We start from the raw sequence: 17,030 nt of genomic DNA, 5'->3' as shown, positions 1-17,030 counted from the left end.
TTTTACACTTTTCTCCCAAAATAAGCAACCTCTGCAAAATCTGGGAAAATGGTTTTTTAGAGGATGCCAAGACCTTTCCAAAAATGTATGCCTTTACTCAAATGGATGCCTGAGGAAAAAGCGTAGCGCTAAGGCGCTGTGCTTCTGTAAAGGCCAAATTTCTGAATTTAGACCAAAATTTGCCAAAAAACCCAAAATGCTCAGAATTTGCTCAAAATTGGAGGGAAGGTGTAAAAACAAATTTTTTTATAGGTTCATGGATGCTTCAGCAAGCATCTCCAAGTTTCCCCCATCCTTTTGATCTTTTCTGGCTTCCTTGAGCTTGTTTTTAAGTTGTTTTACTTTGACATTGGCGATCATGTCTTGAGCTTGATGGTGATGCAAAATGTGTCTGAGCATTTGATTGTCTCTGTTTTCCTTCTCTAGGAGCTTCTCCAAGTTTTCATTCACCCTATTAATCCAATATTCTTTATCTTGATGTACCTCTAGGGCAATCCTTTCCTCTAGGTCAAGGTCTTTATTCAACAGAATGTGCTCTTGCTCTTCTTGCAATGCCTTCTTTAGGCCCATTGTTCTTGGCCTTTTCCTCTTTCATGGGACCTTTTGATCCGTTAGGATCACTTGATTCTATGATCTCCTTGCCTTTTCCAACCTGCTGCAATAACTTGGCTTGTTCTTTTTCCATGATTAGCTGTTTAGTCTTAAGCTGACTATTTTCTTGCTCAAGGAAGCAAATGATGAAATGAGGGAGTTAGGGAAGGGAGATGATGATAGGGGAATTTTGGGAGATGGATACGTGTGGTAGAAAAATTAGGAAGCTTAAATGGAGTGAAATTATGGAAATAAATGATTAGGAGAAATTGAAAAACAGAGCTGCTAGGAAATCTACTCAAAATGTTAGGTATGAGCTAGGGTTTAGGTAAGGGTGAGGCAATTTGATGATTGATAAGTTATTTAGTGAATCAAAAGGAATTTTAAACATGTATAGAGGTGTGAGGTGGAATATTTACATGTTTCCAATATCAAAACTAACCAAACTATCAGTTACACTAGTGCTTGCAGCATGAAAATTTCACCTAAACCCTAGATGAAGAGAACTTGCATTTGCATTCATCTTGCCAAAGGGAAAAGGTGAGAAAAAGACATATAATTACTTGTGAGCAAGCTTAGAATAGAAAAAAATAGTTTTTCAAGCTTCAAAATCAAAATTTGGGTGAGTTTGGATGAGTTTTTCACTGCTTTGGCATAAGCGCAGTGCAGTTCACAGAAGCGCAACGCAGTTCATAGAAGTGCAATGCCATCTTCCAAACCACTTTTGGGGCCTTAAACGACTCCAAATTGAGATCTTGATAGCTCGTTGGAAAGATCTTGAAGTATGATATAATATGGAAACCTCAAGAATGTAATTGGGACACTCCATGAGGGAGAAAAATTGATTTTCCAAAGGTCACCCCAAAAACTCAGGGTTTCTCTAACAAGAGCGCAACACCAACTTGCAGAGCACTTTTAAACGCCTTCCACTAATCCAAATAACAAGATAAAGGTACCATTGGAAAGCTTAGGATGTCTTATACATAATAAAGTCCTTAAGAACTTCCACCACATGTTCCAAACCCTTGAAAAACTGTCTTGAAGTCAAGCTGTCCAGAAGTGCAACAACTCTCCCATAGCAAGTGTATTTTGGGAATTTCTTTCAAATCATAACACCTGTGCATAAAATGAAGGATGTTTTTGTTCCTTGGACTATAATGGACACAAACCTCTTTCATTCTTGTAAAATTATTCTCCATTTGGTTGGAAACGTATTTTGAAGAAAAAATGTCCCTATGAGAAATGATGAGGTGAGGTAGTGTATTGCAACATTGTCTTATTTGAAATAAAACATTACCTTTACCTTTATTTTGCCTTCCCTAAGATGCTAACTCCCTTTACCCACTTAATCACATGATGGAAATATTTTTGGCAACATATTGTATCGTGATGACACATGGAGTGAAACGCTAGACCATGACCTAAAATGAGGAATTTAACCATTTCATGACCCAAGACACTTAAATGAAGATATGATACCTCGAATAAGTCAATGAACATGATGAGTGATGAATACCATGAGTAAGTGAAGGGAGCAGCAGTGACCTAGACACAACAACCAATGATCAAATTTTTATTTGAAGATTCACTGAAATGACAAAAATTTGACTTGACACCCTAACAACACCTTGTAAGAGCATATTTTATCCAGGTGACAGGCTAACAAGACTGACACTAACAAAAGGGATGCCTCAGTGTGGATTAGAAGTGCACAATGCGTTATGGAAGAGAGGTCTTTTCTCAACTGGGTGTAGTTCATATTTGTAGTGAGTGCATATTTACCACAAGTGCGTAACACTCAAAGAGAGAGGGACAAACTAAAAAATGGATAAGTAATGGTCAGTAACAAATCAAGAGCATAGTAAAAGTGAGAGAAACAAGCTAGGGGTGTTCATATATCCTGTTTCAATCATGACTAGAAGGTGAAAGGTCATGGAATGCGAAGAGTTAGTAGAAACACCACATGCCATAACAAGATGAAACTCGTATGAGTAATAATAGATGAAAATGACACTTAATATGTGAAAATCATATCAAAATTCCACTAAAGAAAGAAAAAATGACATTAAAAACTATAAAAGCAAACAAAAGCGACACTTCACAAAAATTACAAAGAATCAGTGCAGTTGTGACCAACAATGAGGAAAGGCTCCTTATGATGAGAGAACGCACTTAGCTAAAAGTGAATAGTGATTGTGAGAATGAGCAATGAGATGGGATCCTTATAAAGGAATACTACATGCAAGTTAAGACTAGGGTTTTGATGCATGCTCACTACTTGTCCCTTGATCACAGAGTTAGATGAGTGAGGTGGGAGATTATCCCTATTTTCTATGAGTGTGCTCTACATGCAAACATGGAGTGTGCATGTGTAGGAAACTAGGAGTGCACTCTTGTTAATTACAATGAGTACACACTTTTTGAAGACAAGGAGTGCATTCCATTGTGAGAGAGAAGTGTGCTCCATTGTGAAAGAGAGGTGTGCTCAAACTTAAGAGGGTGCAATTTTCTCAACAATGCATATGTAGTCACTAAGTTTGGAAAGTGCACTCTCACAAGGAAAGAAAGATGCTCTTTATTGATTTAGTGAGGTGTGCATGTCATGTGAGGAAAGTTTGACTAGGTCATAGAGAAAACTCATGATTTTTCTATCTTTAGAAAGGCAACAAGTCAACTTATAAAAGACGAGAAAGCAACACTTAGAAATTTGACTTAGGAGGAAAAGAAACAATTAGATATGTCTAAAGGATAAACACCTAGAAAAACATGAAAAAATTACAACATACAATAGCTTGAAGCGACAACTCATGAAAACATAAGTAGGTTCGAAAATTAAATGAGGCGAAAATTTTGGAGTGTCATTGTCACAATGACAACACTTGGTGACAAAATTTGAAATGGGACCCGATTAGACAATTCATAACCTTAGAATATAACCTTACATCATGTCTAACAAATATCCTACATACCCGCGTTTCCCATTTATACACAACTTTCACATAAGGCAAGTCGAAGCAAAACTTGGAATGTTGTATGAAATCTAAAGTATAAATATTTAAGCTCAAAGTAAATATATAAGGATTTTAAAGTGCATAAAATCATTAAATAAACAATCTACAAGTTGAATGAATCAGTTTGGCTAGTAAATGAAACCCAGGTGTGCATTTTAGTGAAGTAAGACAATTTTGGCCTCCTTCACAAAAATGCACACTCAACCTTTATTTCAAGGCCAAATTGAATTATTCAACTTGGAGAGTATTTTTTTACTCAAAGGTAACATTAGTTAAATTAAATGTTTTTAATTTTTGACAAACATATTTATGTTGTTCAAGAATTCTCCAAATTGCATGCATTTCATAGGGTCAAAGGTAGGGTTTGTGTGCCTTAACTAAATGCACACTAGGAATGTTTGGGAACAAGGGGATGGAGTAAGAAAAACCAAACTTGAATTTTAATAGTTGAAACTTGTAGTTTCTTGGTTATAACCATATAAGGTTGGATGACCTTAATTTAGTAGTTATTAGGTTTAAATTTTTCCAAGGGATAGATAAAGAGATATAAGAACCTAGGGCTTGCAAGGCCTATTTTAGGATTTGTTGTAACGGCTACAACCGCCCTCCAAATTTTTTCCTTAGCTTCGTTTTGGAGCCTCCCTACCAACCTTTCACAACAACATGTCTTGCTTCGTCAAGTACACAAGCTTTAGTGATTTTCTTGCAGAAAGGCAGTCTGTCTATCAAAGCTTGATGCATTACCCTCACAAGCTGTTTCTCCGGACTTGGTCCAGCTGCAGGCTGAGCAGCTCCCTAAAGAAATTGCACAATTCTAGAGGGCACCCAGCCTTCCCTCTAGAAATTGTGCAATTTAGTTTGGCAGCCTACTAGGCTCCAAAATATTGCAATTTTGCTAGTCAAGATTCATATGGAAGAGTGTACAATTCTTGCCAGCAGGGTTGCTCAGCCCAGGAATTACGTAATCCCGGGCAGCAGTTATCTGCTCTACCAAGAAATTGTGCAAATCTCTTGGGTAGTCAGCCTAGCTCCCTTCCAGAAATGTGCATTTTCTCCCAGCAGTTGAGCAGGCTCTTGCATGTGCAGTTGGTTTGACCAGTTCCACCCGGGACCAAGGAAACTTGACTTGCATGCATGGGCTGCTTTTTCTTGGAATAGAAAAAGAAACATGAAAAAAGCATCCCTAGATTTTAGGGATCTATTTTTAGCAGTTGAAGGTTACATGCAAATATCATTTTAGAATATTTCCTCCAAGTGTTGCTTTTTCCTAGATTTGTGGCATGCACATCATAATCTTAAAACTTATTTATTCGATGCTTCAGAGCTCATTTCTTCACATCGATCTTGGAGCTCTGACATCCCACAACACATCTAGGACTCTTTGACACATCCAACTCAACTATTCATGGGTAAGTGGTCTCAACTTGTCTTTTACAACATTTCTGTCGCTTTTTGTGTTTTTTCTTGTGTGAGTGTTGTTTGCTTGATTTCTTTGAACGCTTGTTATCATTTACATGCATACTAGCTTGTACTAGCACCATTTCAGTTTTCATTACTATCTCATTGTTGTCACATGCATGAAACTGTTTTTCATGAATGATCGCTGATTGGACGACTCGCTTCACCCACATGCATGTTGTTCCATTTTCTGAATATTTCATTCACTATTTGCATGCACGATCATTTGATTCTACTTACACTTAGTATCACCATGCATTCACTTTCATATTTGCTTTCAGTTGCCCATCGGCAGGTCTAGGTAGCCTTGGCCTAGACTCTACCTCACCAGGACAACATTTCACAATATTGAGAGGGAAGACTCTGTATTCCCCTCAGGAAATGCGCATGTCTTCCCAAAAACTGTTCCCCAGGCCTGCTTTGTGCAATTATGATGGACAGTGACAATTGGACTAGAAAATTGCGCAATGCAGTCACTTAGCCAGCAGCCATTGCCAACTGAAATTGCACATTGTGCAATTCCAATAGCTAGTCATGCCTCCTAGACATTCAAGACTACCTTTTACACGGTTCTGGCAGCCAGTCACCTAGCCTCCCAAAAGAAATTTCCCAATCCTCGTGAGTCTTTCCCCAGGTATGTGTTATGTCGTTACTCTAATTTGCTTTGGTTTTCGCTGACAGATTTCTTTCCATGCATGTCGCTTAGTCTACAGATCTAGTCAGTGTTTGTCCACCTCTTAACAATTCAGGATCGATGGCCTATAAGAGAGTAGGATCAAAGGACACCGATGGAAGTGTAACTGGAACTGCGGTTGAGCGAGTGTCCGCAAGTCTACTGATCTATGAAGATACCAAAATGATTGTAGACAAGGACATCAAAATGAAATGGGAAGAGGTCAATGATGCATTTATAGGCATATTTGGGGAAGACCTCAAAGACCGCTAGGTATACGTTAACATTCACAAGTCTAGCTTGTACCAGATTGCATGCAGATACTATGTGTTCCCATGCACAGACATGATACACTGGATCGTCTCACACATTGATCCCGAGATCATGACCTTGTTACACCACATTTTGTCACTGTCCTTATACTCCCCATTCCTTGATCCTGGAGGACCTCTACAATGAACCCTACATGCTTCCCTTTCATGAAGAAACCCTCATTGTGTCCCTCTTCATGAGCAGATCAATTCCCTTTTGCACCATTTCCCCTGAAACTTCTGTTTTGCCCAATATACAAGACCAACGCTAATGACCCTTGTCTTCCCTGTGTCGATGTGCGAAGATTAACACTGTCCCTAGTGCTGACCAAAGAGCTTGAGTTGTGTTCCAATTGTGCTGGTCTTGTTATGGAAAGTTTTTTAAATTAAGAGCCGAAGCTTCCAGCTCTAGAAGCTTTGTAACAAAAGTTTGGTAAATGGTTTGGCCGGATGGGGTCGAGGATGTAAGTTTGGGCTCCTTTCCTCTATAATGATGGAACTACCTCAAGGGATAAGACCTTATCCCATGAGAAGAGGATGCATCTCCCATCCATTCATCCTATATAAGCCTCCCTTCTTCCCAAGCACAAGCTAGTGTTAATGTTGGTGTGCTAGTGCTATTTTGGTTTGGAGTAAAACAAAAAGCTATTCATAATTGTAGCTATCTAGTTGTGTGAGGGAGAAGTGTGATTTGGTTTGGAGTGAAGCCTAAAGGGAAGAGCCTTAAAACTATTGTTGATTGAGGTCATCATGGAATGCTAGCAAAAGTATGTGGGAACCTGGTCTTGTCAAAGGAGAATGACAATGTCAAGACAATGGTTGTAATCTCTCTTTGATTCAATATATATGCAACTATCGATTGATTTCCTACATGTTTTGTCAACTTACATATTCATGGCTTAATGTTTCTTGACTTGTTAAGTAGGTTGAATTACAATTTGTCCTTTATCATGGTTGTTGTTTGTTGTTGTCTACTTTTTTCAGATGCTTGAAGAAGGAGGCGAGAGATAGCTGGAGCGAGCATGCAAGGACATCATCAAACCAGATAAGTGTACTAAGAGGTAGGCCCTCTTAATTGGTTCTAACCTAAGGAAATATTCCATAGAATGTATCTGTTGTAGCTAGACCCATCATCGGGATAGAGGAATTTGTTTGTGTCCGCACTTATAATTTTACTTCACCACAAATTGGCGACTATATTGGGGAATCAATCCTTTTGTTTGTCTTGGATTTCATGATTTCGTGTGAACTTTCCTAATTCAACTTTTTCCCTTTGGTTCTATGTCTTTTATCCTGCTTACTGGCTTGAGTATGAAATTCATAGTAGCAGATTTGGTCCCTAATTCAATTTTTTTTCTTGGCTCCCTCAATCAGTGCAAGTTGTTGAGAAACAATCACTCCGACCAGCCTCTGGTGCTTGTTGCTAGTTAGGTAGTCGTGTCGATGCCTGTAAGTGAAAATTAGGGTCTATCCCCAGCCTTGGCCAGTGTGTTTTTCTCTTATGATTATGATCCCGTAAGCCTTTTAGACCAATTTCTCCTTGACTAGAAAGGTACTTTTCATTTGGTTTTGTTTGCTTGTTGACTTATCATCTTTCTGCTTGATTTCTTGAGTCACTAGGTGGTTAGTGACACTAGGGCATCTAGATTGTCATCCATTTAGCTGTTTGTGAACTTAGAAAATCGAGTTGTAGGTGTGTTTACTCCTTGAATTTCATTCGCGGTCCTTTTACGACTTTGACCTCTATCGCACAAGTTTGAAAAGTTTTCGTTTTCTCGTCTAAACATTGCTTTTCTGACATGGATTATGTTGCTTGTCTTGTTGTTGGTAAAGTTGGTACTTCATTAGTCTGACTGAGCCTTTTTTTTTCATGTTTTCATTTGCTTGAGGAGTTGATTGTCTTGAATTTTTTTTTTCATTGAAGTGTTGTATGTGAAAAGATTATTTCGTTGTTTCATGAAAAAGTATGAAATTATAGTTTGTTGCATTGTTGTGCTACAATAGCTTGCATCATTAGAAGACTAGAATTACATTGGAATTTGATAAAGGAAAAGAACTCTTTTGCTTTCGAAAGGACTGTTAGATATGTGCTTGTTAGGAAATTAGGAATTGGAATGCATTTTTCATTAGTTTATTTTTCCAAAAAGTAAGGTAGTTGTTACACAAAAATATCGTCACCATGATTATTTGGAGTCAGTATGGGTCTATCATCACTTGTACTGTCCTCCTAAGCATGTCTCAGACCTCAGTTCTTCAAATCAAGCTTTGGAAACGAGAGAAAGACATTAAAAATCAATGTAACTCTGGTTCCACACTTTCTCTCATGGTCACCTGCAGTTCCGCACCTTCTGTGCACAAAAACTGCGGACTTTCCCGCTCTGTCCCTAACAGTGTAGGTGCGGACCCCTGTGAAAGTCAAAAGGCACAAGTTTTATCTTAAAAAACTCACTTTGGGTTAATTCTAGAGGTTTCTAGAAGGAATTTCGACGTGTATTGTTCGCTCTGAGGTGGTTCATGCATCCCAAAAGAGAAGGAGCTAATCCCTTGATGAGAGGAGCTATCCCTTTGAAGGAGGACTTTATCCCTTTGAAGGAGGACCTAGTAACCTCCCTCCATTGCACTATAAATACAAGCATTGGGCTGGTTGCTAGAGAGGTTAGAAGCTGAACATTTTTGAGGGTAAATGCTGGTGAAATCAAGACTTCCTAGTTGAGCTTAAGAGGAGAGATCACACATCTTTTTGGCTTCATTGGGGAGAGAGTGAAACTTGTCAAAGTAGAGGAGACTTCTTGCTGGACCCTGGGAGGAGCTTGTACAACGTCAAGGAAAAGGTTGTAAAGTTCTTCTTCTTTTGAATTAATACAATCAAACTCATTTTTCTCAACAAGTATCTCATGTTATTTGTTTCATGGACTCCTTGACTTTCATGTTAAATATGTTTTATACAATTGGATTTTCAGGTGCTATTTAATTTGTTTGCCTTGTTTGTGTTTGCAGATTCACGAAAAGGAGCTCATTTGGATCAAAGGAGCGAGGGCATCCACAAGCTTGCGTTGGACCTAAGGTAGGCCCTAAAAACACTTGTTTGCTATTGTTTATCAAAGCATATTTAGAGAAAGATAGTGTCTGGTTGGTTTGCTTATCATTAGGTTTTCTTTAGATTCTAGGAAGGTCTATCTTGTCCACAAGATCGACTTATTCCGTGTGACAAAATGGCGACCATACTGGGGACTTGATTGTTTTCCTTGTTTTTACTTTGATCTGAGAACAGGGAAAATTTTAAGAACCCCGCCTAAATTTATAAATATAATAAATGGGCGAATCTCCATGGTATATAGGAAAAATGGAAGGCGATTTTATCAATAATATAATATGTATATATAATTTTTTGGCGAATCTCTCACCAGGCATGGCGAATATTTTACTCAATTATAAAATCTTGTAAGATCTTGGCGAGTCTTTCACTAAATAATAAAGCTTTGTAAAGTCCTAGTGAATCTTAGCATAGGCTACATGCTGGTTTAATTCCTCCATTTAAATAGGCTACATTCCAGGTGAATACCATGGGTCAATACCATGTGCCATTTTGGTGAATACCATGGGTCAATACCATGTGCCATTTTTATTTTTATTAATTCTAATATTAGGGTTAATAATGGTTTTTTGCATGGTATTAATAACAATCTAGTCCATGGTATTTGTCCCATAGTATTTTGGCCATAGGTTTCACCTAAATATAACCCATTTTTTGAGTGTTCTTAAATATAAGGTGACTTATGGAGTAAATATAAAAAAATGTTTTATTTGTTTACCATACCTCTAGTTTATTTATATTTTTATTAATTTACCATACCTCTTTTACAAATATGGTATTTGGCCCATAGGATTCACTTAAATAAAACCTCTTTCTTGAGCCTTCATAAATAGAATGAGGGTTATGGACTAAATATAAAAAGAGGTTTTATTTATTTACAATACGTCTAGTTTATTTATATTTTTATTTATTTACCATACCGTTTGAGTAAGTATAAAAAGAAGTTTTATTTATTTACCATACCTCCACTTTACTTATATTTTTATTTGTTTACACCGTTACATGTATATAAGGTGACTTATGGAGTAAATATAAAAAATGTTTTATTTATTTACCATACCTCTCATTTATTTATATTTTTATTAATTTACCATACCTCTTTTATAAATATGGTATTTGGCCCATAGGATTCACTTAAATAAAACCTATTCTTGAAAATGGGCGAATGGAAGGTTGTAAGTCCTAATTTCAAGGGCTAAATTTACCTTTTTTACCCTCTCTCTTAAAATAAGGTGGGCTATTTGAGGCGATTTGTAAAAATGTACTATGATACAAAATATTCGCCCACTAAAAATTTAAAACCCCTTAATTTCGCCAAAGGGCGAACATTCGCCCCTAAAATTATCCTTGTCTGAGAACCTCTATTTTTGTTTCTGTTTTTGGATTGTTGTGTGTAAAATTGGTAGAGTTTGTAGATCCAGGGTTATTTTTCATTTTTCATAGCTTTGGGAGAGGACCGCACCCTAGCCGTTTGACACAGTGCGTACTTACCCGTAGCTTGGCTTTTAGCACAGAGCGGGACCGCACCTGTGCCAACTGTGGGCCTGCGGACCCTGTCAAAATTTTGAAAACCCTAAGATTTCCTCTGTTAGTCAGCTTAGTTTGTCTTTAGAAATTGTTATCCACTGCCCAAACCTGCATATAACTTGTCAGAAGCTTTCCTTGGATTGATTTCGTTAGTGTTAGGGTTTTAGGTGAAATTCCTAGGAGTTTTGCTTGTTGGGTTTGTTTTTCATTTTGGTTGTGTAGTGGCTCTGAGCTTAGAAGCTGTAGGGACTTCAGATCACCTTAGTGTCTACCAGCCTTCTTATGAGTCTGACCATTGATGAAATCTCCCCTTGTTTGAGGAATCCGCTTTGAGTTTTCTCTTTACAAAAATTCGAAAAGCTTGTGTTTGAGAGTTTGCATTTTCATTTTCAAAAAGAAAACAAAATTGGTTGTTCTTGACTGATTTGTGATTCTGCATAAATTAGTCCTTAGCTTGCATCTAGCTGAGTAAAACATCCTTAAAAAGACTTTTAGTAGGCTTTGACTTCAAATAGGTTTTTATAGTTTGTAGCTCTCAAAGTTAGTCATATTCATTAGTTTTGAGTGTTCTATTAAAAAATATAAAAATCTCTTTTGGAAAAGGTTTGTTTTTTGTAGTGATTGAGTGCTTTTAAACGAAAAGGGAAATTTTTGTGAAATAACTAGTTGTCTCGTTTTGAGTGCTTTGGAAAGGAAAAACTCTTCTTTTAATTTGTTGAATTGAGAAATATTTGTGTTTACAAAGTATTTGCATTCTCAAACTTTCTTAGTTTAGAAATTCATTGAAGAAAAAAAAGATTGTTTAGATCATCTTAGGTGCATTTTTAGTGATTTTGAGTCGAGTCTTCATACCACGAGTTTCATCTCCGCACCTTTGGACTTAAACAAAAACCACTAAAATTAACGCTTAAAGTAAAATTCACCTAGTAACATTTTTATTTCTAGGGCTCTGATACACCAACTTAACTTAGGCTAGTGTCTTGGAGTAGGAGAGTAATTAACTCTCCAAGACAGTAAAAACAAACAAGTAGCTGTATCTTGTGGTAGGGAAGAAATCCAATTGTTGCATTTATGCTCTGGGAAAGCTCCTCTTAAAGGAGAAGCATGAGATCGTGTTCGAACCAGTGTGGGAATCAATCCTTCCTCATTGGGAACGACGCCAGATATTCACGTATTAAAAACGGTAAACCTCAGATTAACCATTGTCGAGGAGCCTGGGGTCACTTGTTGGTAAACCTTGGATTATGTCAAGGATCCTTCAAGGGGAGTGAGCTTGCTACTCTGCCCTTGCGTGCATATCGGATCGTAGACTATTCCCCCAAGTGTATTTGTCTTAGTTGGTAACCTTAGTGGCCATATTCTTTAGGACTCTTCCTAAGGTGAAAGTGGTGGGAAGATCCCACTGTACCTGGAGCAGACGTCGGCTAGACTCACTTGGATTTTCTGGGGGGTTCACTTCACTCGAGACGGTTAAGTGGAGGAACTTGTGCCAGTCTATTCATTAAGCAGGTTGCCGGGGTAACTGTTCCAACCCCCATTTCTGTACTGAAATCTGCGACGTTGGATTTCATCACCAACTAGTGTTTTCAGTCCAGAAAGTTACTGTTTGTGTGTGTTTGATCTCCTAGATTCTTTAGGTGTGTGATTCAAATTTGTTTGGTTCTTTAGAGACTTTAGGTGCTTTTCATTGAGATTTTACTTTGTTTGTGTGTGAAGTAGTTAAAAGTCTTTAACTGTGGCTGAATTACCAAGGCAGTCCCTTAGACTTCGAGGCCAGTCTCCTGAGTTAGTAAACATGGCTGAGTTACTGAGGAGGTCTCGTAGATTTCGGGGCCAACCTCCTGAGGAAGTACCGAGCCAGCTCGAAGGCTTGAAAGTCCTCGTAACTCCTAGAGACAGTAGAGATGGGTCACCTGAGGAAGGAGAATCTTCTTTGATAGTACATCCTGATTTTCAAACGCCAGTAGCAGAGTATAATCTGCAGTCAGTGTCTGTCTCTGAAATTGCTGGTAGCTTTTCATATACTAGTGATATAGGTGAGGAACCCGAAATATCCGATCCTGAAAGTGAATTTGCTGCTACTTTGACATCAGGGTTTGTTTCTCCAACTTTTAGTGGTCATGGTTCACCTAGGGTAGAAAGAGTAATCACCCAAGATCTTCCTTCTGGACTTATTTCTATTGAAGAACTTTCTCTGGAAGAAGAAGTAGGCATCCCTATCCCTGAAAATCAACCTGTTATCAAACTAAGGGAGCGTGAATCAATTTTTTACAGTCCACCTAGGAGTAGTTCTTGGTATCTTTCTTTGACTAATTATTTAGAAAACTCAGGGTTAAGTTTTTCACCACCTCGTGCTCCTTATCACTCAACACCTAGAGGTTTTTATACTCTCGTCAATATGGCAGGACAGTCATCCATGTTTACTCAATCGCCGGAATCTTTTTTGTACGGCGGTCCTTCTGTTCCCTCCGGGTATCAGTCACTTTCTGGTACTTTTTCGGGAACATCTCCTCAACCCATTGAGCAAGGGTTATTAACTGGAAGCAATGGTACTAAGCTGTTGAGCGTAGAAGACATTCTTATGATGTCAAGTTCTATTCCCAATCCTCAACCTCAACGTGGCTAGTTACCGCTTGGGGGGCAACCTCAATTAACGCCTGGGGGGCAAGCTCAAGGTACACAATTTGCATCTAGGGGGCAACCTCAAGGATAGTACATACCTATGGGACAGTACATTCCTCAAGGTCAACCCTAGACTCAATATGTACCCCAAGGTCAACCCCAGTATCAATTTATACCTCAAGGTCAACCCCAGTATCAGTATGTGCCTCAAGGGTATCAACCCCAAGGTCAATACTCGAACCAAGGTTTCCAACCACCCCAAGGTCAAACGTATGTTCAAGGAATGGGAAACGTACCTTTCAATTATCAATCCTACCCTCAATCCGGTTATGTTCCTCAGTATTCTCAACCTGTTATGGGTCAGTACCCTGGAATGAATATAGAGTGGGATCCATCGCAAACCCAACAGGTATTGCAGCCAAGTGTACAATTGTCCTCTCAAACTGGAAAAACCTTAGTTTCTGGTTCACCCCAGCAACCAGTCCAGTCTAACATTCAAACTTCTGTACCTTCGGTAGTTTCTCAGCCTGGGCCTAGTACACCTCGTACTCCACCTCAAACGACTGCTACAACTGCCGCAACATCTGTTCAATCTACCCCACCTACTTCTGGAGTATCGACAGCTCCGGTTTCTACTGTTCCTGTAACTACTCCTCAGACATCTTTACCACCATCTGGATCTATGATTCAAACTTCGGTTCAGATGCCTGTAGGACAACCTGGTTTAAGTACGGTTGTCACAAGTCAACCACAATTCACCTATCAACCGTACCAGGGACAGTACCAATTCGGTCCTACTGTCCAGCAACCAGTCTATCAGTATCAACCGTATCTTGGGTACACTTATCAAAAAACTCAACAACCCCAGTACGGTCTAGTTAATCCTAGTTTTTGGGAGGATACAATATCCCGAACGCGATTCCTATTCCTAGTTATCCTGGATATCCTCCTCCTGGGGCTGGTCTCATGACCCAGAGTTTTAGGGATCCTAATCGGCAGTTACCGTTTATCGCAACTTTGTACTTACCTGACTTGTTGCGCCTAACGAATGATCCCATTAATTATCTTTCGTTTTGGCCACCAATCCCGAATAAGTTGCCCAGTGACATTCCCAAGTTCGAAGGTAAATCAGGAGAGGACCCATCGAACCATGTGATGACTTACCACCTCTAGTGTGCGTCTAACTCCATCACAGATGATTCAATCCATCTTAGACTTTTCCATTGCACTCTAATTGGTCTCGCGGCCAAGTGGTACATTGAGTTACTGCGAGGCGCTTTTTATAATTTTAGTCAGTTAGATACCTTGTTTTTAACTCATTTTCAGTTGCCAGTCCAATATGACAATGGCACGGAATTGTTAACTTCGCTAAAACAATCGACATCCACTTATATTTCAGATCATATTCATGAGTGGAGACGTCGACGTCGTTTAGTGAAGGTATTTATTCCAAATCAAATCTTGGCTGAGTGGTTTGTAAAATCTTTGTTGCCAAAGATCACTGAAGATGTTGCTAAAGCTGGAGTTGTTACTGAGGAGCAAGTCATTGCTCAAGCACAGTACCTTGACTTGGTCTATACTAAGTCGGGTACGTTACATGAAAAAATCCCCGATCTTCCCAAGCAAAATCAAATCGCTACAGCTCCTTCCAGATCTCATGCCGCCGATGGTATGATTGACACGGTTAACACTAAAAGTAAGAAGAACTCTTCCAAGAATTCTTCCCCTATCATAACCTTGCCTGATTCCCCAACAAGAGATTCTTCTGCAGAGATTTCCGTCGATATTCACGTTGTAGAGTCATCTGCAGCCAAATCAAAATCCGGTGGGAAGAAGAAAGGAAAAAAGAAGAATAAAACGGAAAAAAATTCAAAGGAGAAACCTAAAAAGGTGGAATCCAATGATGAAAAGCGCAAACCTCGTTATCCTTGTCTCACTTGTGACGATGAACATTTTACAAGAGACTGCCCTCATCGTGCAGAGGTTGTGAAAATTGTCAAGGGTTCCCAAACTCCTGCTGTTTTGAAGGATCCTTTTCCGGCTCAAGACAGTAAGATGATAGGTTCATCCTCGAGTGCCAATGAAGAACCCATATTGATGATGTCCCATGTTAGGATTGTGACTCGATCGCAAGATTATGGTAGTAAAAGTCCTGTTGATGGTAAAGAAGCAAAATCTTCTCATTCTAATCCATCAACCTCAGCTCCCGGTTCCGATCCACTACAGATCGAGAAACCTAATCCAGACTTGGTAATCAAACCGCCCGCCAAGGGTATACTTAGAAAGTCAGCTTTCAATCCACATGCGAGAGCGGCTCAGAATTATAACATTGTTGAGGATTTAGCTGTTTCACCCTCAACAATGTCGGCTTTGGAAGTGCTGCAATCATGCCCAGCACAATGCAAATTACTTTTGTCGGCTATAGGAGCTATTGATGTTCAGGACCCGAACCTAATAATTTTCGATCTAGAAAATAGTACACCGCGTTTGCCTCATCAAATGGCTTTCCAGATTCCAGTGATAGTAAAAAACAGGCCTCTTCATCGGACTGTAATTGATGAGGGAGCCTCAACGTGTATTATGTCGATACAGTGTCGGAGATCGCTTGGTTCTCCTTCGCTAAATCAATCCCCGACAATTCTAAAGGCCTTTGATGGCTGTGAGTTTCATCCTTTTGGCGTTCTAAAGGATTTGCCTATAGGGGTTGAAGGAAAAACCATTAGTCTAGATGTGGAGGTGGTTGATGCCCCTCTAGATTACAACCTTCTCTTGGGTCGAAGTTGGTCTTACGCTATGACAGCGGTCGTTTCATCGGTCTTTCGAGTAATAAAGTTTCCACACAATGGAAAGATCGTAACTATAGACCAGCTGGCTTACTTTTCATCCGACCCAGCCTCTTCGGAGAGTATTCAGCATGTTGGTAAAACGACTATCCCATATAAGGATGTTGGAGTAGGATTAGTTAAAGATGCCGGTTTACTGGGAACTTTTCCTTTTCCTCCAATCAACGCGTCGTCTTCATTCACAACCATTCATATGATTACATCAGACACCGTTCTTTATGATGATCCTTGGATCATTCCTTCTGAATCTGAGATAGACTCATTTGGTAATTCCATGCCTTTGAGTCCATATGAAATTGCCTATGAAGCCGTGCAATCGTTTGCCGACTCGTGTTCAACCAAAAATGACTTAATGAATGTGGTCCGTGAGGAATCACTTTTCACATCAACCTCGGATTTAACTACGTTTTCTGAACTGGTTCACTCTGATGAGCAAATTCGTGAAATCCTATGCGTAGATGATTTGCCATGGGAAGATCTCCATCACAGATCTTCGTTTTTACCTGAGGATGATCGTTTTGAAAATGATTTATCATCATTTTTTACAACTGAATATGTCAAGGAACCTCAGAATCCAATGAAACATCCTGATTCAGAGTTAAATTTGGGAAACATCTCTCAAACTATTCCTATTGACATTTCGGTTAAGCCCGGAATTGTTGAGAACATTCATATAGGTGCCTCGTGTACAAATGACAAAATTCAATTATATAAGGCCCTATTTCAAGAATTCTGCGACGTGTTTGCCTGGTCCTATGAGGAAATGCCAAGAATTGATGCCGCGATTGTTGTTCATGAGATCAAAACTTACCCGGACGCTAAACCTGTCCGACAACGTTTGCGTCAGATTCACCCACGAAAAGCTGCTGCCATTAAAGTAGAAGTTGAAAAATTGTTGAA

This window comes from Pinus tabuliformis, chromosome 9, assembly GCF_031772625.1.
Source record: "Pinus tabuliformis cultivar Carrire ecotype Pingquan chromosome 9, CPIR1, whole genome shotgun sequence".
Taxonomy (NCBI): domain Eukaryota; kingdom Viridiplantae; phylum Streptophyta; class Pinopsida; order Pinales; family Pinaceae; genus Pinus; species Pinus tabuliformis.
This window is presented reverse-complemented; position numbering follows the sequence as displayed.